This window comes from Cornus florida, unplaced genomic scaffold (assembly GCF_030987335.1).
Source record: "Cornus florida cultivar Cherokee Brave unplaced genomic scaffold, ASM3098733v1 CherokeeBrave_3.0.0_Hap2_Chr06, whole genome shotgun sequence".
In the NCBI taxonomy this organism is placed as follows: Eukaryota; Viridiplantae; Streptophyta; class Magnoliopsida; order Cornales; family Cornaceae; genus Cornus; species Cornus florida.
This window is the reverse complement of record NW_026775576.1, coordinates 28,335,661-28,359,238: the sequence shown is the minus strand read 5'-3', so window position 1 is coordinate 28,359,238 and position 23,578 is coordinate 28,335,661.

Here is a 23,578-nt window from a genome sequence, read left to right as displayed (position 1 = left end):
TTAACATATATTAAAATTGGAGCATTTGGATAAGAAATGAAGATTTTATTTAATATTTATCTTAAATAAAATATTAATTCATGTGGCCTTAACTAGCTTGAAATCAATGTGTGATAGCATATTATATTTGGCCTTAGCATACTCTTCAACACAGTTGATATTCTTGATCTACATGCCATATAGCTTCACATATATTTGATTTAGAATATTCGGTGAGGTTTTGAAACCTTTCATTTAATTAATTTCCTTATTTAAGATTTAATCGTCATGGTGATATACAACTTGGAATTGAATCGTGGCATGCTAGAAAATTAGGCTTTGGTACGGTTGTTCACAAATATTAAATTGGGATTAATTGCATGAGAATTGCAACTTTTATTTTATTTTTAACTTTAGTGAAAGTTTAATTCACATGATCGTAAATTGAATGAAATAAACTTGTGATGTGATATTACATTAGTCCTTGGCATGTTCTCTAAGATATGTTAAATTGAGAGCATTTGGTTAAGTTTAAAAATCTAGAGATTTTAATTAAAAGAATTAGTTAAAATCTATTTTGTGGTCCCATTAGCTTAATTAAGATTTCAACTTGATATTTGTATTGGCCATGACTTGTTTACTAATATATATTAATTGTGGACCATTTGAAGTTACTTTAGAACCTTGGTAATTAAATTAGCATGATTTAATTAGAGTTATACTTTGTTGTTCCAATAACCTAATTGAGTTTTAGAATGGATATAGGTGATGACCATGCCATGTTCTTTAATATGTATTAATTTGAGGTTATTTGGAATTGAATTAGAATCTAGGGAATTTAATTATTTTTATTTAATTAAATTCTATCTAATTGAGCCATGGATTTAATTGTGTTTGAAAGTTGTTTCTATATCAAAATCCTGGACATGAACTTGTTGTATATTCATTTGGTTATGTTTTGAGCATTGGATAACATAGTTGCTATGTTTATACTCATGAGAATATGTTTTCCTTATTGAATATATTGTTGCCTTGTGTAATGATTTGCACATTTCGTATTTAATATCTTTCATGCATAGCGTGTAACGAATCACACACTGAAGATTCGACATTCATCATATCATATTAGTTATGGACTGAGAGCATGTATTGTATAGGTTTCCAAATTTGGTTGTGTAAGGTAGATAGTTGATTATCTTGTATATACATGCTGATATATACGTTGTTGCACAACTTGTTGATTTTGGAAACTTAGGGATGTCGTTGTTTGGCTACGGTTAGGACGTGGTTCTAGTACGGGGGATTGTCCCTCTATATAGTCTAGTGCGCGCATAGGGAGGTTACCCATAGGCTAGTAACCCTAAAGTAACTATGTTATCGGTCTGATCCAACGTGACGACCAAGTATCCACTTTATTTGATTTCGCATTTCATTTCAAATTGATAACTAGATGATGTTATAACTTGTTGTTTCTTACTTGTTTTCTCGTTTTAAGTTTCAGGATGTTTACTTTGAGAAACAATGCTTTACGCATTGTATTAGAAGTTCTAATGTTGGTTAGATGGCATCAATATTGTAATTTGTGTTTTGATGTTCTAATGTAGTTTAGGAATGTTCCTATAGATTCATTTGGAACATAGACGTTAGGTGGCATGACCTACTTCTGTTGTTTTCGTGCTTTAGATGTTAAGTAGATAGCTTTAAGAATTTGTATTTTGTTGCCTTGTCTAGCATGCTTTTATGTGGCTAGATTGCATTGAAATTGTAATTTGTGTTTTGATTGTTCAACATGGTCTAAGATGATTCCTTAGACTTATTTAGAATATAGACGTTAGGTGGTATGATCACTTTAGTTGTTTCTGTATTCTAGATTGCAAGTTAATACCTTTAAGAACCTTTATCTTGTTGCTTTGTATAACGTGCTTCCATATTGTTTGAATTACATAGATGATGTGATTTATGATAGAAATGATCTAAGATAGCTTAGGATGATCCCTGAGTCAAATCTTTGACATAGACGTTAGGTGACATGATCCCTTTTTTCAATGATTTATGTTATCTAAAAATCTTAAAGAAATCGAGTCATGCATGCTTGTCCCCTACGAATAAATTTTTTAGTCTTGTTTATTCACCCCGAAGTTACTGGGTGTTTTGCAGGTGAATAACCATTGTTGTGGGATACACAACACTCTTAGATAGGCTAGAAGTCTTGAAGTATTTTTAATGATATTGAATATGCACATGTTAGCATATCATGTTTACTTTTGTCTATTTTGATAAAACTTGTATTCTTCAATCCCATATTTGTAAAGTGTACATAAGTACACTCCTTTTCATTGTATTCAACATGTATAAGATGAGGCCGGAGGCCAATATCATGTTTCTCGTATTCTATACACTTGTGCTTTCAAAGTTCATATGGAAATATTGAAAATTCTTGTGTTAGTATGTCATAACTTTTGCATTGGGTGTGCGAATTCTATTTTCATTCTTTCATAGGGTCTCATAAATCATGTTTGAAGTGTGGCCAAGGGCCAAACGGTAATTTGAAATTATTTGTCAATTTTGGTTTTCATGTTTTCCATTTCAAGTCCATTTTTGCCTTTTCGGCCATTGGGGGGTCGAATTTTGCATCAGCGGTATTTTTAAGCCATGGACCATTGTAGCGCATCCAAATAGGTAAGTTACGTTTGCGTGCATGATCGTTTTCAAGAAAAACCTCTTCCTTGGCAATTTGAGCCTCCTAGGAACTCATTTTGAGGTTTTATTGCATAATCTGATCTAGGGGTATTCTAGTCCTTTCACATCAGTTTTATTTTCTTCTTTTAACATGGTCGATTAGAAAACGTGATTTTAGGTAGGGTTTCTTCTTCGTGTTTTTCCAGAAAATATCGTCTTGGTACCGGAAATCCCTCGTGAAGTTTCAGCTTCCAGTTTCCATTTTAGCAGCTTTTTAGCTCTTTTGACCAGATTTCTTGGGAGGGCATTTTGGCCATTTTGCAGTGAGTTTTTTTTTTTTAATTCTCTTTCAAGTCACGTAGAAAACTCAATTTTGAGGGGAGTTTCTTCTTTGTGTTTTTGCAAAAAAAATTCATCTAGGCCTCCAAATTCAGCCTTTGTTATGGATTTTTCTGAAAAAAAAAATAAAAATAAAAAAAATAAAAAAAATAAAAAAAACACACAACAGCTTTATGGGCTGCTGCCAGCCATGTGTGCACCCAGCGCATGCGCGGCGTGCATGGGCACACGCATGGGGCAGTCATGGCCCCTAGTCGGGCCGCCGCGACGTCAATTCTTCTTTTGGGTTTTTCTCCTTCGTCCGGATTTCGATTCCAGTGAATTTTTTTTTGAACTTGACTAATTTTTCACTGTCTTTTCAACGATGTACTCGGTTGCACCCGGTTCTTCCTGGATAATTACCAGTTTACCCTTTTTGCCTTAAATACTCCTTTTTCTTCGCCATGCCGTTTCTCCTTCGTCCGAACTCCGAATCATGCAATTCTTGAGTCCATCTTGATTAGTTTTTCGTTATCCTTCCAGCGGTGTACTCGGTGGCACCCAAATCTACAGTTTTTAGAAATGACTATTTTGCCCCCGGGGGCTTATTTGTCATATTTTCGATCTTTTGCTTCCGCATCAGTTCTTGTTGAATTCCACGACCTCATGGAAGGTCACTTTAACTTCTTAGAGTCTTATTTTCTGTTTTCACTTCAGCATTCGGATACGTTATCGGATCATCCTTTCGGTTCATCACTGATGCACTGGCCTAAAAACCAGGGCCGTCACATTTATAATCCATTGGGGTTTAATATATATTATGTACATACTTTTAATATGATAGTCTTGCATATTATAGGAAACCCTCACTTTTTGACTTAGGGTTTATTGATTTAAGCATGTATGATATGTATATACCATGTGTAGAAAGATTATATAATTTAGTAGTATGCTAAATTCTAGTATTTTCACATGTGGTAGTGGTATAAAATTCTTGTAGAATTATTAATGTTATATATAATTTCTATTGACTTGAATTGCTATATTTATGGTCGTGATAATTCTATAATCATGTTGATGACAAATTGTGATTTTTTTTAGAAGCTTATTGCTAAAATGTCAAGAATTAGTGTATAAAGTTTATTGTTAAGGCATGGTTTAAATTGATAAGTTGGTGGTACTGTATTGTGCATAATATCATGATGATGACTTGTCATTTAATATGCCATTTTAGACTTGGAACCCTAAGACATGGTTTGTGTGGTTTCAAAATACTTGTGCATGGAAGGTAGTTTATATGCCTTAATTATAGTGTATGAGTTTTGAACTTGATTACGATTTTGGATTCTCTTGGGACATTGTTACAAGTGATATGGCTAGAGTTTGGCTCTAGTATGGGAGGTATGAGTTCTGCCCAATTGAGATAGTGCGCACTAGGGTGGTCTTCCTAGCGGATTAATGCCCGGAATAACCGTTTTGATCTTGGTTTACCCCGAGACATGATATGCAAGTCTTTCACTACTTGATTTCGCATTCAATTCCAAGTTAACAACCAATGCTTAATTGTAACTTATAATTTTTGCTATTGGTAAATTGATGTTGTTAAGTACATTGATGTTGATATATGTTGTTAAAGATCATTTAAGTGAGCTTAAGATGATACCTTAGAACACCTTCAACATAGACATTAAGTAGAATGATCCCTTGTATTCGTCTATATTGATCTTGCAATGATATTGAAACTTTAGGGTATACGCATATGCTTCTTCCTACGAGTAACTTGATTACTCACCCTAGTGGTTTGGGTTGTTTTACAGGTAAGGAGACTATGTTCTTAGATGTTCATCATCCTTAGGGGCTTATGAGCAATTTGAAGCATTTTTGTATATTGACATGCAAATGTTTAGCATGTCTTACTTTTGATGTCATATTTTATATACCATGGGTATATGGTATTTTAGAAGCTAATGTAGCTTCCTTGATGTGTAATGATACCTAAGTACTTACTTTTGATATTATAAGCATGTAGGTTAAGAGGCCAAGGGCCAAACATGTTTACTTTAGTATTTGTATTCATTTGGTACCAACTTTTGCTTCAAAAATGTATTTTTACCTACTTTGGCGGTTTGGCATATGAAAGTCTTCTAATTGACATGTATGAGGCTATGAGCCATTGTTTTACCTTAAATTATACATATTAAGGTTGTTGACATGTTCACATACTCAAATCTCCTTGAAAATAAGTTTTAAACAATTGTTTTTGAGCAAATTCATAAAGGGATTTGAGGCTTGGGTTAGGCTTCACCATTTTTGGCATATAACAGGTCTTGCAGCAGCTTTTTGAGGTGTTTCGGCCGACCGAAACACCATTTCGGTCGACCGATGGCTTTTAAAAATTTCTTGTACAGTAAATCACTCATTCGAGTAGCCTTTTTCAGTGTTTGGGTCTATTTCGGTCTACCAAAACAACCTCCCCTCAAAATCATGTTTTCAGCAAAATTTTCGCCCAGTTCGGTCTTCCGAAACTCTATTTCGGTCGACCGAAATAGCTTGCATACACACAGCCTCTCTGTTATGTTTCAGCACTGATGTTCCAACTTTAAAAGGGCATAACTCCTTTATTTCTAACCCAAATGGGGTGATTCTTAAGCCTAAACTCAAGGATTTTGAATCAGCTTTCCAATGGTACCAATGCCATTCTCATATTCAAATCATAGTGGGAGTTATTCATATTTTAGTGAGGTAGTGTCAGTTTTTGCTTAAACCAGGAAAGGGCAATTTTGTGGGATTCTTGGCCAAAGTTCTTAGAACCTCTTAGAATATTGTGAAATGATTAGATTAGGTTATATTCACCTTATTTGACTTGTTTAGAGTCAATTTTCTCTTTTTATTTGTGAATTGACCATTTTGCCATTGATTAACAGATTTTGCTCGTTTTAACTCTAGTTTTCTCTTTCGCTCTCCTTAAGTTCCGTGATATCATGGAATGTCACCTTGGTGCCTTAGAGATGATTTATATCTCAAAGAACTATGGTTTTATCTTTTGCTTCTGCATTTTAGACCCATTACTGGGTCAACTTTCGGGTCATCACTTACGCACTGGGTTGAAAAACTTGAGCCGTCACAACTTTTGTTTTAGAAATGACCATTTTGCCCCTAGGTTCATTCTTGTCCATTTTTCAAACGTTGCTTCCGCATTTATTTTCTTTGGGTTCCATGACCTCATTATGGATCACATTAGTGTCTTAGAGACGTGTTGTATTTCTAGAGACCGTTGTTTTATCTTTTACTTCCGCATTCTAGATTCATTATCGGATCTAAATTCGGTTCATTACAGGACGCACTGGCCTAAAAACCAGGGCCGTCACATGGCTATTTATAACTCTATTAAGTGGGTATTCCAAAAGATGTAACTCATGGTAACATGTTTATAATTAATTAAAACTTTATTTTTGTATTTTTAAAAAAATTAAAAATGTTAAGAAATTAGGAGAGGGGCTTACACTTTTATAATAGTACTAGGAAAATCTACATGCGATGCAGGTGATAAATAAAAAATTTATATGAAGAATTCAATGCTTCAAAAAATAATAATAATAAGATAAAAGAATTAAAAAATAAAAATTTGAATAGTTTACAAAAGAGCCAATTCATTCTACAAATCATATACAAATATTCACTTCATAATAAGTTTTAAGTTTAACTGAATATAATGATAATCATTTGATCAAATATAAACAATTAGAATATATTTGTCTAATTTAAATATTGTTTCATTAAATTCAAATCAGAATGACCTTAAAAAAATAAGTAAAACAATAAGAATAGAAAAGTTGAGAAAAAAATAAACAAGCAAATCAAAATATACCATGTCAATTCTTGACTATTCTTAGGTCAAGGTTAATAGACATTCATGGAACGACGACTCAAATCAACACCCTTCTGGTTTTCTTTTTGTTCATCCACTAATGCATCACTAAAACTAAACATGAAAGTTTCAAATAGAGTTCAGAAATTCAGACAATAAACATAAACTCACAAACATATAAAAGTGAAAAATCTAAAAAGAAAAAAAAAAGGAAAGGAAAAAGAAAGAACAAATATATATATGTATATAAATTGAAACCTGGGAGTAGTGGAGTAGAAGACGGCTAACGATGGGGACAAAAAAAATTAAAACACAATCCCCCTGCCTTTTTTTTTTTTTTTTTTTCCAACAAAAGTGAAATCTAGAGAAAGAATGACAGGAGAGAGAAAGAGATGTTTTGTGAGTTTTACTTTTCTATTTAAGGAAGAGAAAAAAAAAAACTCAATAATAATTATAAATGTGTTTTGAATATAGAGAAAATATAGAACACCAAGTGATACCCATAATAGAGAGAAGAATATAAAGATGAAGAGAGAGATTTTATTTACTTCTCATAATCTTTAGTACATCAATATAGCAAGAAGCAACCCATATGTATAGCCAAAACTCTTGCCTTAATCACTACCCCTAGTTCACCATTAACCAAGTGCATTTACCACTTATTTAATGCACCATTAACCAAGTACACTTACCACTTATTTAATGCACAAATTAATTCAACACTATACCTAATTAGTGGACACCATATATATAACACTCCCCCTTGGAGTCCACTACACAACACTAAGAATATACCTAGTTAAAACCTTACTAAGAAAAACCTAGTGGGATAAAAACTTAGCGAAGGAAAAAGAGTACAATATTCTTGTGTAATTGAAAATGGTATTGCATAGGTTAAAACTGCCTCATTAAAACCTTGTCAGGAAAACCCAGTGGGATAAAACCTGAGCCAAGGAAAAAGAGTACTATATGCCAATACCTTTTCAATTTAGTACTCCCCCTTATTGCTGCATTAGTTCAACACTAAAGATCCTTAAGTTAATGCATTCCAATATTGTGTACCAACCTTTTGAACATCGTAGTTAGTGATGCTTTAGTGAACATATCTGCTAAATTTTCATTTGAACGTATCTGCAGAATATCAATATCACCATTCTTCTGACGTTCATCTGCATAAAAGAATTTTGGTGAGATGTACTTAGTCCTATCACTTTTGATATAACCTTCTTTCATCTATGTAATGCATGCAACATTATCTTCATATAATACTGTTTGGCTATCTCTTATTGATGAAAGACCACATGTTGTTCGAATATGCTGGATCATAAATCTCAACCAAATGCATTATTTGCTTACTTCATGAATTGTGAGTATCTCTGAATGATTTGAAAAAGTTACAATCATTGTCTGTTTTATAGATCACCATGATATAGCAGTGCCACCACAGGTAAACACATATCCTGTTTGTGAATGAGTTTTGTGTGGATCAGAGAGATAGCCAACATCTGCATATCCAATTAACTGGCAGTTTGATTCTTTTGAATAAAATAATCCCATATCAATTGTACTACGAAGATATCATAATATATGTTTGATTCCATTCCAATGTCTGCGGGTTGGTGCAAAACTATATCTTGCTAATAAATTGACTAAAAATGCTATGTCCGGCCGTGTGCAATTTGCAAGATACATAAGAGCACCAATTGCACTAAGATATGGCACTTCAAGACTAAGAAGTGCTTCATCATCCTCTCGAGGACGAAAAGGATCTCTCTTAATGTTAAGTGATTAGACAACCATTAAGGAGCTCAATGGGTGCACTTTATCTATATAAAATCACTTCAAAATCTTTTCTGTATATGTTAACGGGTGGATGAGGATTCCATTTGATAAATATTCAATCTGCAGACCAAGACAAAATTTTATTTTTCCGAGATCTTTCATCTCAAATTCTTTATCTAAATAAGTGGTTATCTTTTCGATTTCGTCCAATGTTCCCACAATATTTAGATCATCAACATATACTACAATAATAGCAAAACCATATCTTGGCTTGTTAATAAAAATGCTTGGACAAATATAATTATTCACATACCCATCTTTTATCAAATACTCGCTAAAGTGATTGTACCATATGCGCCCAAATTGTTTCAATCTATATAAGGATCATTGTAATTTGATCGAGTATATAATACGTGGTTTTGTTTCAAACATTTGAAATCCTTGTGGGATTTTATATAAATATCACTATCCAGTGATCCATATAAATATGTCATTACCACGTCCATTAGATACATATGCAATCTTTCTATAACTGTCAAATGTATTATTAATCAAAATGTAGTTGCATCCATCACAGAAGAATATGTTTCATTGTAATCAATACCAGGTCTCTATGAGAAACCTTGAGCTACCCGTCGGGCTTTATATCTCATAATTTCATTTATCTCATTACGTTTTTGTACAAATACCCATTTGTACCCAAAAGGCTCTACACCCTCAGGTGTTTAGACTACAGGTCCAAATACTTCACGTTTAACTAATGAATTTAGTTCTACCTATATTGCTTCTTTCCATTTTGGCCAATCATTTCTTCGTCGAGACTCGTCAACATTTTGAGATTCTAGATCCTCATTATCAATATCAAAAGCAATAGTATATGAGAATATGTTGTCGATAACAATTTCATTTCTATTCCATCTTATTCCATAATTTATTGAGATCCCATCATTTTCAAGTACCATTGCCTCATCAAGGGCATGTGCCTTATCAATGGCCACATCATCATTGGCTGCTATCGCCTCATCAAGGCTTATTATTTCATTATTTTTCAGTACTTGGACTTTATCAAGAGCTGATTTCTTATCAATAATTTTTGTTGCTCTCTTTGTGGCCTCTTAAGGAGTACCAATTTGCATATTGAATTTCCTTTTACGAGAAACAATATCTTTTGCACCGACTAGTCTACCACGTTTTTGGCATGGTTTAGATGCATCTGCTGCACTATTAACAGATGGTCCTTTAAGGGCAATAATGTTTTTTGGAATATTTGCAGCTGGTATATATGATTTCATCACTTTCTTTGTGTCAGTAAATGCATCAGGTAATTGGTTTGGAACATTTTGCAAATGAATGATTCTTTGAACTTCTTGTTCACATTGATTTGTACGAGGATCAAAATGAGATAATGTTGAGGCATTCCACTTGATCTTACTATGCCTTTCATAATTTTTATTTTCTCCCCCTAATGATGGGAAAACAATCTAATTAAAATGACAATCAGCAAACTGTGTCTTAAATACATCACCTGTCATAGATTCAAGATGTAATACCCCTAATTTTAAAAGGATAGTCTCGGTATTATTTTAAATGTTTTAATTGTATTTTTATTTATTTACATGATTATTTGACTATTTGATTACGTGTTTAATTGAATTGGTTAATTAAATATTTTATTTGTTTAAATGTTTTATTTGACTTAACTGATTAGTTGAAAGTATGTGCTTAAATGTTATTTGAATTAGTTAATTTAATTAATGTGTTTGTTTATTTGTAATTAATCGTAAATTAAATAATTAAATAATTATTTTATTTTATTTTATGGATATAGTTAGTAGTAATGGACCAACCAATTGGGTCTGATGAACTACTTGAATAGGAGTTTTAATGGGTAAAGATAATTACCAATGGATAGTTTTATATATATATATATATATAAGGAAAGTAATTTATTAATTAATATTATTGTAATTTAGTATTTATAATATGATGTATATATTTTTATATTTGTATAATAAGGATATATATAGACTATATACGTAACATATTTTTAGTTACCCATTGATAGTTTATATATATATATATATAAAAGGAAAGTAATTTATTAATTACTATTATTGTAACTTAGTATTAATAATCTGATGTATATATTTTTATACTTGTATAATAAGGATATATATAGATTATATACATAACATTATTTTAGTTACCCATGGATAGTTATATATATATATATATATATATATATAAGGAAAATAATTTATTACTTAATATTATTGTAACTTAGTATTAATAATCTAATGTATATATTTTATATATTTTTATAATAAGGATATATATAGATTATGTACGTAATATATTTTTAGTTACCTTTTTAATATTTTAATTTTATTATTTTCTTTTAATTATACTTGTATTGAGAAAATGATTAGGGTTATTTATTTCCTTATAAATATATAACTATAGTTGGTAAAAGGGAGCTAGAAATTAAATCACGTAGCATATTTTGAAGGAAAAAAGGTAGAGAGTTTAGAGAGAGAAAGAAAGAAGAAGAAGGAAGCGAAAGAATGAGGCTAGGGTTTTTAATCAAATCCTTAAGTCAAATTCTTTTCTTCTCTTCTCCTTTGATTCAAATTATATACATGCTAGATTAGTTTTAGTATTAATTAATTAAATTAATTGAACCTAATTGCATGATTAAAACTAAAATTACAGTGTATGTATATATGTAATGGGTTTGTGTCAATACTTGGTAATTTGGACAAATTGATGCATGATATATGTTGTATAATGTATAAATAATGTTTATAAACTGTGTTGGAATTATTGGGATGATTTGGGAGGTTGAATTGGAGATTTAAAGCTCCAACAATGGAGGTTCATAGGAGGAAGTTCGCTGAAGAAGGAAAAGAACAGCGCAGGGTTTGGCCGACCGATTCAAGGTTTCAGTCGATCGAAGTAGGGCTATCGGCAGACCGGTATGGGTTATCGGTCGACCGATAGAGTTGTATCGGCAGACCGGAATAGGATTTCGGTCTACCGATTTAGTACTGGAGTTTGGGTTTTGTTTGGGATTGCCTACTATTTACAATATGTTATTAAATCTGTTTTAATGATTTTTAAATTGTTAAATTAGATTTATGGAGGATTTTAAAAACATTATTTAATTAAACATATTAAGTATGAAATTTAATTAATTTAAAATGTTAAATTAATTAAATATGGTTGGATTAAATTATTTTAATCAATTATTTGGTTCTAAATAAATTTGATCAGATTGTGGAGGAGTATAATTATTTGAAATGCATGTTAATTTTTATTAAATAAATTCAATGCATGCTATTTAGAATTGTTACATTTTACTCAACTAAATGCAAAGGAATATATCTGTATGATTTATATCATGCTATGTATGGATTTATTTGATGTGATATTATAACTGTAGCGTCATTTATGGATTGTATGCATTATATGCACCTGTGATAACCCAGTCATTTTCCATCTCATTTTTCTCAAATTTTACGGATAAATTTTTTCCATTTAATTTTCTTTTCCTAGTTCTGTTTCTCGTCACTGGTTGTCGTCTTGAGTGCTTGGAAATAGTTTCCGAGACTCCTTTGTCTGGATTGACAACTTCCTTTAGGGACCACGTCATTTCCACATTTTCATTTTTTCGACACTATTCACTTTTCGTCTTTTTCCCCATACACTATTCACTTTCGTCTTTTCCCCGTTGGTCACTTTTTGGCACAACCTCAGTTTTCATGCTCGGAGTTGATTTTTGACTTCACGTACCTTCATCCTAAGTGGTTTCCATGAAAAACGTATCTTTACTTTTGTATAAAAGTACTTTGGTTGCTCCCGGTGTCCATTAGGGCATGGATGCACAGTTATTCAGAATCTTTTTCTTTTCTTGGGGGTGTTTTTTATAAATATCTTTTGAAGATATTTTATAGGGGCCATTATGCAATTAACGAAAGTTATTACAAATTATCTCATTTTGAGCTTGGATCCTCGTACGGGATTCATTTTCACAATTCATCGAGTTGTGTACTCTTAGAATTTCCTCCCGGACGTTTTCCCCAGTTTTAGGGATTTCTGATCCCGGTTGCTATCAAACTTGTTCGGGGCATACCTCTCTGCTCGGGACTCAGTTTTCGATGCCGTTTCTTCCGTTATTCATTTTTTTCCATTTTGGTTCTTTTTTGTTCATAGAGTTTTGCCATTTGAGCACGTCTACTCAAATTTCACTTTTCCAAACCCGTTGGGGCCCATTAAGGGCAGTTTTTGAGATTTCTATAAATAGGTTGCCCTAATTTTTAAAATCAGATTTTTCAGCCTTCTTCTCCACGTCATGGCTGGTAGCCATGGCTGCCCAAGGGGCTGCCACCCTTTCTTCTTCTCCTCCATTTGATTTCCTTTGTAAAAAGTCTTCCGCTTTAACGTTTATTGTATGCCTCGTCGTGCTCTACCTTTCCCCCTTATTAGAATCCATTTCTGACCACTTTTTAGTTCAGGTTTCAAGTTTAGGTTTGGATCTTCATGGTACCTCAAAAGTTAAAGTTGTTCCTCTCGTTGTCCCCGACATAACCCCACGGTATCGTCGGATTCGGAGCACTATTCTTTCAGTGCGAAATTGAGATTTTTATCTCAAATTGAGGTAGGAGTGTTATAGTTTATATTCTTGATGTATTGCATACTATTGATGCTTATACAACTTAATCACATGCCTTTGTATTAAATCTAAAAATTTTATTATTTATTTTTCTTGTGTGAGATTTGATTTTCCTGGTTGGTTATAGTTTAGTTTAAACATGTGGCATGACATTATATTACACCTTGATATGATCATTGACATATATTAAATTGAGAGCATTTGGACAAGTATTGAAACTTTTATTTTATATTTTTCTTGAATGAAAATTTAATTCATGTGGCCTTATCTAGCTTGAAACTAGCATACTCTTCAACATATGTGAATTTAAGAGTAATTAGAGGTATTTTAAAATCTAAAGATAATTAATTTATTTGATTAATTAATTTATTCCAAGTGTACTATTCACTCCATTGGATTTCCGACAGGATATTATTGATGTGCATGCCATAAACTTTCACATATATTAAATCGGGAATATTTGATTAGGTTTTGAAACATTTTATTTATTATTTTTCTTGTATGAAGGTTTAATTATCATTGTTGTAACTTGCATGGAAATCACTTGTATTAGGCTATTAAATCAAGTCTTGGCATATTTTATAACATACTTTAATTTGAGAGCATTTTGATGAGTTTTAAAATCTAGAGATTTTAATTAAAAGAGTTAATTAAAACCTATTCATTGGTTCCATGAGCTTGATTACGTTTCTAACTTGGTATTCATGATTTCCTTGACAAGTTCCTTCACGTGTATCAAATTGAGAATAATCGGATAAGTTTTGAAACTTATATTTAATTATTTTCTTTGTATGGAACTTAATTCACATGGTTGTAACTTGTTTTTCATAGGGCCTTTAACTTTTTATCATATATCTAGACTTCTTGTAACTTGACTTCATTAATGTGTTTAATGAACTAGCACAATTGTCTTGGAATGATTTAATTATCCATGTATTGCTTAGTAAATAATTAAATCATTAATCTTACACTTGTGGTATATTTACATTAATGGGTTCATTGTGCTATAAATACTAGTTTTTAATCTGTGTAGATGCATACTACGATTTCTTGACATTTCACATGCTATTATAGTTGAGGACTTAGGGCATGACTTGTGTGTTCTAAAATCTTGGTTGTGCATGGAATGTGGTTTAGTGCATTACTTGTATCTTGATACACTCTTGGTTACACAACTTGTTGATTTTGGAACTTGGGATATCAATCAAGATTTGACATGGCTAGGACTTGATTCTAGTACTAAAGATAGAGAGCTCCCTACACTACAGTGCGCACTAGGGGAAGGTACCCATAGGTTAGTAACCCTAAAGTGATTCAAAGAGTACGGTTTTAATCCGGGCGATATCCGAGTATCTACATTGGTTGATTTCACTCTTTAAATTTCAAGTTACTATTCCTTGAAGATTTAGAACTTGTCGTGTTAATTGGAATGTTCCAATCTTATTTTATTACATAGATATTATGCATTATCCTTGATTTCATGTATTATTCTTGTCGTGTTAATTGGAATGTTCCAATCAGGTTAATTGCATTGATAATATGATCTTTGTATTCAAGTACCCTTCTTGTCGTGTTGTATGGATTATTCCAAACCTTATTCAATTTCATTGATAATGCGATTCATGCTAAATTATAAACTTGTCATGTTCTTTGGATTATCCCAACCTTGTTTAATTTCATAGACATCGTGATTCATGTTGCTTCATGTTGATATGACTTAAGGAATGATCCTATATAAGCATCTTGACTTAAATTCTAGGTGGCATGAACTGTTTCAGTAGTTATCACATTCTAGGTTAAAAGTTGATAACTTTGGATACCTATGTCTTATTGTGTTACACTATGTGCTCCAACATCGTTTAAATTGCATGAATGATGTGGTTTATGCTAGAAATGCTCTAAAGTAACTTAGGATGCTCCTTGAGTCTCACTTTGACATAGACGTTAGGTGGCATGAGCCCCTTTAACATGTTTCACCTTAAGGTGATAAATTTGTAAAATGTCAGGTCTATACATGCTCATCTCCTACGAGTAGCTTTATGTTACTCACCCCAAAGTTACCGGGGCATTTTTCAGGTACGATGACTTGGTTCGTGATGCTCATCATTTATTGGATGACTTGTAACTTTTAAGTTTCCATTTCATGCAAATGTTAGCATGAAATGTCATTTTGTAGCCTTATATGTCAAAACTTGTATCATTGATTCCATATATGTAATATGTACATAAGTACACCTTTTGTAATGTATTTGACTTGTATGAGATGAGGCCAGAGGCCAATGACATTTATATTGCATCTTATGTAATTCTTGATTTCATGAAATATTATAAAAATATTGAAAAATCACAAGTCATTGTTTCACCATGGTTGTATCGGGTGTGGGAATTTCAATTTTATTCTTCCATAGGGTCTCATTAATCATGTATGAAGTGTGGCCAAGGGTCAAATGGTAATTTGACTACATTTCATATTTTTGGTTTTCAAAATTTCGATTCTAAGATCATTTTTCTCATTTTTGGCCACCGGGGCGTTGAATATTGAGTCGGGCCTTCTCAGGAGCCGCAGACCATTCTCGCACACTTAGAATCATTTATTACACTTGTGTGCACATTCGTTTCAACCTAGAAATGCATTTAGGGTCAAATGCATACTTAGTGCAAAGTTGCATTTTCTGATTTTTTAACTCTTTTCTGATCTAGGGGCATTTTGGCCATTTCACAGTGTGCTTTTTTCATTTTCTCTCGTCCTATCGGGTAGAAAATTTGATTTTGGGAGGGGTTTCTTTTTCGTGTTTTTTCAGAAAAATCCATCAACTATCTCATTTTTGCTCTCAATTGTTGACAGATTTAGAAATTTCATAAGGCATCAGGTTTTTTTTTTTTTTTTTTTTTTTTTTTTTTTTTTTTCTGATCTAGGGGCATTCTGGGTATTTCACAATATATTTTTTTTCGTTTTCTTTCACTATGCTGGGTAGAAAACTCAATTTTAGGGGGGGTTTCTTTTTCGTGTTTTTCCAAAAAAATTCGTTTGATAGCCTGTTTCTGCTCTCAGATGAGGACAGTTACTATAGCAGCTTTTGGTCCTCTTAACATCTTCTGATCTAGGGGCATTTGAAGTATTTCACAGTGTGTTTTTTTCATTATCTTTCATGTAGTCGGGTAGAAAACTCGATTTTAGGAGGGATTTCTTCTTCGTGTTTTTCCAGAAAAATCGTTTCGGCTATCAGTTCTGGCTAAATTTTTTTCTTTCCTAGCATGTCATGGTGCTAGTGGGATGCTCGTGGGGTGCTCGTGGTGCCCCGTCTCGACGTCGTGACATCGATTTTTGTTTTCGCTCGTTCTCCTTCATCTGGACTCAAATCGAGTGAACTTTTTTTTGAACTTGACTAATTTTTTACTGTTTTTCCAACGATGTGCTCAGTTGCACTTGGACCTTCCTGGATAATTACCAGTTACCCTTTTAGCCTTAAGTGCTCTTTTTCTTCGTCTTGTCGTTTCTCCTTCGTTCGGACTTTGAATCATGTGATTCTTAAGTCCATCTTAATTAGTTTTTCATTATCTTTCTAGCGGTGTGCTCGGTGCACCCAAATCCATATTTTTAAAAATGACTTTTTTGCCCTTGGGGTTATTTTTGTCCGATTTTTCTTGCTTTCCGCTTCCACTACTTTCCTTTGAGTTCCGTGACTTTATGGGAAGTCATGGATGTGGCTTAGGAATGATATACATTCTAGGGACGTTATTTTCATGTAAAATGACTATTTTGCCCCTAGGGGCTTAATTGTTATTTTTTCGATCTTTTGCTTCCGCATCAATTCTCATTGAGTTCCATGACCTCATGGAAAGTCATCAAAGTGTCTTAGAGGTGTGTTGTGCCTTAGTAGACCGTTGTTTTGTTTCTTACTTTCGCATTTGGATCCGTTATTGGGTCAATCTTCGGTTCATCACAGGACGCACTGGCTTGAAAAATCAGGGTCGTCACAGCACCAGTATGGGATGGTGGCATATTAGGGACATATTAACTAAAAATGTTAAGTCCTACCTATTCATAAATAACGGAATGGATTAACTAAAATGTTAAATCCTATATATTTTCATGTCAGGTCAACTGAATCAGTTGGATGACATACCGGATATTTATTTTATGTTTGGATAGGACGAATTATATATATATATATATATATATATATATATATAGTTATATGTCATGATATGAACTTGAGTCTCAGGATCATGGTTAGGGTGCGTATATTGCTAGGGATGTGTAGCTAGATATAGTGTAGCTGTGTACCTTGGTAGGTCTAGGTAGTCATGCCCACTATATGTGCATTTATGCATGTTGCCTACTATTCAGGTTGAGACAACCCTATAGTTTAGTGAGGTTCCTTTAGTATGTATCTATATATATACGGACTATGTAATTATTGTTGGATTAATTAGGATGTATATGAGTTCTGAGTCTCTGTTTGGGATGTAGTAGATTAGAACTTGTTCGTGGGCCTGACCCACCATTATTTTTCAGGTGTTCGTGCCGAGCAGAGACGATCTATTCACTCCTCCAACTTAACGTAGGATTTCCTTCTTTATGTTTAGTTTTGAATTTTAATTTTTCAGTTGGAATTTGGAATAGGGGTCCACATGATGGATTCCCAAATTATAATTTTAATTAATTACTGGTATTAGAGGATTTAGTCATTGGAGGTTTATTATTGGATTAATTAATAGGGATTTTATTATTTAGTTTCTTTCAGCTATTATTCCTTATTCTTAAATCCATTTTGTGTTCTATGCTTGTTAAATACTTTAATTGTTTGATATTACCTCGAATTTGGGCTTGGGCCTAATCAGCCCATGTCTCGGAGTCGAGGGGTATCACACAAGATACCTAATAATAGATGGATAATCAAACCCAATATAAATTCCAAGTTAACGTTGAGTACCCATTTTAATGTGTTGTGGTAGTGTAATTGAAACATATACAGCACAACCAAAAACTCTTATGTGAGAGATATTTGGTTGTTGACCAATAACAAGTTGCAAGGGGGAGAATTTATGGTAAGCAGTAGGTCGTATTTGAACTATTGATTTAGCATATAATATAGCATGCCCCCAGGCATAAACAGATAATTGTGATCGCATAAGTAAAGGACGACCTGTTAACTGAAGTCATTTAATGAAAGATTTTGCCAAATAATTTTGAGTATGAGTGTATGCAACAGGATGTTCAACATCAATTCTTACCGATATACAATATTCATCAAAAGTTTGGGAAGAAAATTTAGCTGCATTATCAAGTTGAATTGTCTTAATTAGATATTCAGGAAAATGTGCCCGTAATTTAATGATTTAAGCTAGAAGTTTAGCAAATGCAACATTACGTAAAGAAAGCAAACAAACATGTGACCATCGTGTGGAGGCATCAATTAAAACCATAAAATAGCAAAATGGTCCACTTGGTGGATGAATTGGTCCATATATATCTCCCTAAATTCGCTGTAAAAATGGTGGAGATTCAATAATGATTTTTGAAGGAGATGGTCGAACAATCAATTTACCTGTTGAGCAAGCAATGCATGGATGATCATTTGGTAAAAGAATTTTTTTTATTCTTTAGTAGGTGGCCATATGAATTCTCAATAATTCGACACATCATTGTGGACCCAGAATGACCAAGTCTATCGTGCCAGAGCATAAAAAGTATCGGGTCACAAGACTTTTGATTCACTACCGCATATGACTCAATTGTACTTATGGTTGTATAATATAACCCAGAGGACAAAACATGAAGTTTTTCTAGTATATTCTTCTTGCAAAATGTCATAGAAGTAATGCAGAGATATTTCACATTTTTTTCATTTGTGATCTCAATATGATACCCATTTCGACGTAAGTCTTTAAAACTCAACAAATTTCTTCGAGATGTAGTCAAATATAATGCATTGTCAATGTATATTTCTGTTCCACATGATAACATAATGTGGGCTTTGCCAAAGCCTTCAATCAAAGTTGTGGGACCAGATATAGTACTAACACTATCATCTGCCAATGTCAATTGAGAAAAATATTTTTTGTCTCGAAGAATTGTATGTGTCGTTCCACTGTCAACTAGATATATATCTTTACACCTTAATTTAGACTTAATCAATGAATTATTCAGCTCCATGCCTATTCATGCAAAATTAGTTATTAGAAAACAAATAAAAAGTTTAATATATAAGTAATAAAAACTTTCATACTAGAAAGATAAACATATGGTGAATACATGAGAGCAATTAAACACACACAAGACAACGAATAAAGTATGATTACTTGGTCTGGACATTTCCATCACCAATCAAGCAGTCAAGTTTGCCATCATGGTCCCTAAGGAAATCTAAGACATCTAAATTTGTCATATCAACTGGCATATCATAATTGATGAAATTCATTTCCTTTTGCTTCCTTTTTTCTTTTATGGAAGCTTTGTAAAGATCAGCAAGATGTTTAGGCGTACGAAAAATACTTTGCCAGTGCCCTATCATTTCATACCGATAACAAGTATTTTCACGTGTCTTGGGAGGATGAAACAAACCCTTCCCTTTTACTTGTTTCATTTCATTATAATCTCTCCTTTGGAGATATGGTGTGAATCTCTGATTGCGAATATTTTAGGACTTAAATCCTTCACGATAATAAGAGAGATTTTTACCACGACTATATTCATTCATGTGATAGTTATTCTTACCACGGCCGTATTCATTATTATAGTCATATCTACCACTACAGCCGTATTCATTATTATAGCCATATCTACCACTACGACTGTGTTCATTATTATAGCCATATCTACCACCATGGTCGTATTCATTATTATAGCCATTTCTACCACCATGACCACGTCCACTATCACGTTCATGTCCACGTCCATGAAATAAGGTAACATATGTTTCAGGAATTGATGACGATCCAATTAGACGAGACTGATGGTTTTTTAACAAAAGTTCATTATTTTGCTTAGCCACAAGTGAACATGATATTAACTCTGAATATTTTTTAAATTCATGTTCTCGATATTATTGTTGTAAGAGTACATTCGCGGCGTGAAATGTGGTGTATGTTTTTTTCAGCAAAAGTTCATCAGTAATGGTATCACCACATAATTTTAGTATAAAGCTAATTTTAAATAAGGCAGAATTATATTCAACCACAGTTTTAAAATCTTGCAGCCACAATTGCTGCTAATCAGCCTGAACTTTTGGAAAAATAACTGTTTTTTGATGATCATATCTTCTTTCAAGTTTTTTCACAAACTCAGCGGATCTTTTTCAGTGAGATATTCATTTTTCAACTCTTCACTAATATGACAACGAAGGAAAATCATAGCCTTTGCCTTATCTTGTAAAGATGCATCATTATCTTCTTAAATGGTATTACCAAGCTCCATGGCATTTAGATGGATCTGTACATCCAAGTTCCAAGATAAATAATTTTTCCCCGAAATGTCTAGGGCCACAAATTTCAGCTTTGTCAAGTTCGATATTTTAAAGAATAACTAGATATAACAATAATATAAAAAAACATAATTTAAAATAGCATCATAAACATGAATAATATTAATACCATAATTTATGTGAACATACCAAAAGTGGTAAAACCATATATAGAATAAGGGCGATTAAAACATAAACCAGCAGTACTAAGTATACATAATAAATATAATAAGGGCGGTTAACTGATAAGCGCCGAATATTGTATATTCAAGCGCCCTAAATTACATTAACAAAGTCCAGTTATTAATTATTTTATGTAGATTAACTCCATTTGCATGTTTTTATGCATTTTCAGGTTAAAGTGCAAAATGGAAGCAAAAATGATGCCTTGTGGAATTTTGAGCAAAAAGGATGCCATTTCTGAATTTCTGGCAGCAGTGATCCTGACTTTTGTCGCCATTTTCGACCTAGCAAACTCAAGAACTAGACTTCCATCATAACATGAAAGATTTAGATCTCTGAATCAGCTTTCCAAATCTTTAAGTGGTTCATCATTCAGAGTTCAGAGCAGAGAGTTATGATCTTCGTAACAGAGGTGCGCAGAACTGCCTGGCAGCACTAAAGTACTGCCTTTCTCCCCATTTTCGACCAACCAGACTTAAGAATTGGGTCTTCATCAAAACATGAAGTTTTTAAAACACTGAATCAGCTCTCCAAATCTTCAAACAGATCATTATTCGGAGTTCGGGGCACAAAGTTATAGCATTTTTCCCAAAATAGGTCAGCGCTGAGCAAGAGGAACATGTTGCACATTGCACTAAGTTAGAGTGCTCGAGATCACTTTTCGAGTGCACGAAAATCAGGCAGATTGCACTCGGAAATGGCTCAATTTCAGCCACTTGCACATTGGTTTCCTCAATGCCATCTTCCTTCTTTATGAAGTGGTTGGAGGTGTTCCTTGGAGGAGAGAGGGGGTGTGTTGGAGAATAAAAAGCTACCCAAGGGCCACACATTATTTATCTTTGATTTTTGCAAGATAGAGGAGGGAGAAGAGAGCAAGAACGGAAGGTGTTCTTGAAGCTAACAAAGGGGAGCTCGAAAATTGGAGATGGAGTTCAAGCTTCTTCTTCATTCTAAGGCTCCAATGGGTAACTAACTCCTCTTCTAGGGAGGTGATGAAACCCCTCCCTTATAAGCATGTGTTGGTATAGTTTATTTTTGGGGATTACAATGTATTTTTGATAGTCTTTCCATGGTTAAGAGCCTCATTTTTGTTGTAATGAATGTTGAATGTTTATAAATGATTATTGTGAGTTATTCATCTTGTCTTGGATGGTTACTTTTCGTAATCATATTGCTTGCACTTCCATGGTGACAATGGAAGTTAGATCATGGAATGGTTTCAATGGCATGGAGTTGGAGAACCTAGATAGTTCATGGCTTAGGGTTTCCCTTTGATGGTCTATACTTGATTCTTTGCTTTATGTGCATTCACCATTTAAATTAGGGCTTGATAATCCTTGACTTAGTAAGCATGTTCTAAGCTACATTTTAGTTTAGGTAGTTGATCATGTGAACCTTTGATGGTTTATTCTTGCCTTCCTATTTAAATGAACTCCTTGATGATATTATAGCAACCTAGTATTGTTATGTATCATGACTATCATATATGTTGTTTTTCCCTTAAATTATTCTTAACCTAGCATGTGTATAGGGATGGAGGTGGATTCATTTCCTTAGCCTTCTTTACTTGTACTTCACTCCCTTGAATTCTTGCAATTTATTGTTTTATGCACTTTTAATTTCCTAGCTTAAGTGACATCCAACAAACCTCTATAAACCCCTTATCATTCTAAGAACAATTCTAGACACTTAGGTTGCCATAGACTAGCGCAGTCCCAGTGGTTCGACTTACCCGACCAATAGCCCTATTTTACAATGATTCGTGCTATTGCGAATGTTGATGTATAGTTGATCAACCGATCAATTTTTGGCGCCGTTGCCGGGGACTGCAAACGGTTTAGCGACCAAGGTTCTAGGGTTAAATTTAGTTTGATTGTGAATACTGTGTTTTGTGAATATTTCTTGTGTGGTTTAACCATTTTTGTGTTGTAAGTGAGATTCTAGGAACTCAAAGCTCGCCGTGGGGAATGCTAGCAAATTGTAAGTCTAGAGGCCCCCAGGTAAGTCTCTTGACCTTCTAGTTTCGAATTGTGAATATCGTGCTTGTGTTAAGCTTAGAAGTAGATAAATTGCAAGCCCTTGTCGAGGCTTTTTCAATTGTGTATTTTCAATTCCAAGCATCGGTCCTTGTCATGGCCATTTATTTTCTGTCTTGATAATTGAGGAGAAAGGGAACATCGTATGTGGAGTTGATGATAAAGATTTGTTGTGATGATGTTGTTGTGAATTGTTGATGTTTAGCCGTATGTCACTCTCTTCCCACACTTGACTCGCCTATTGATATAAATTCACTTGAAAGAACTCTTAGACGGAACCTTAGGGAACCCACTCTTACAAGGGACCTTGAAACTGAATTCAATATAATGGGGGATAACGTAGGAAATCCGGGGAATGAAAGGGCTGAAATTCCTGATGTAGAACCAATGACTCTTAGAGATCATTTCATTCCTACCACCTATGCTTCTCCTTCTTGTATAGTGATGCCAAACATCGATGCAGCTCAATATGAGATCAAGTCTAGTACCATTCAAATGCTTCCATCATTTCATGGCTTTGATAATGAAGATCCATATAAGCATCTTGATGAGTTCCTTGAAATCTGTTCAACCATCCGGTTGAGAGGTTTTCCGG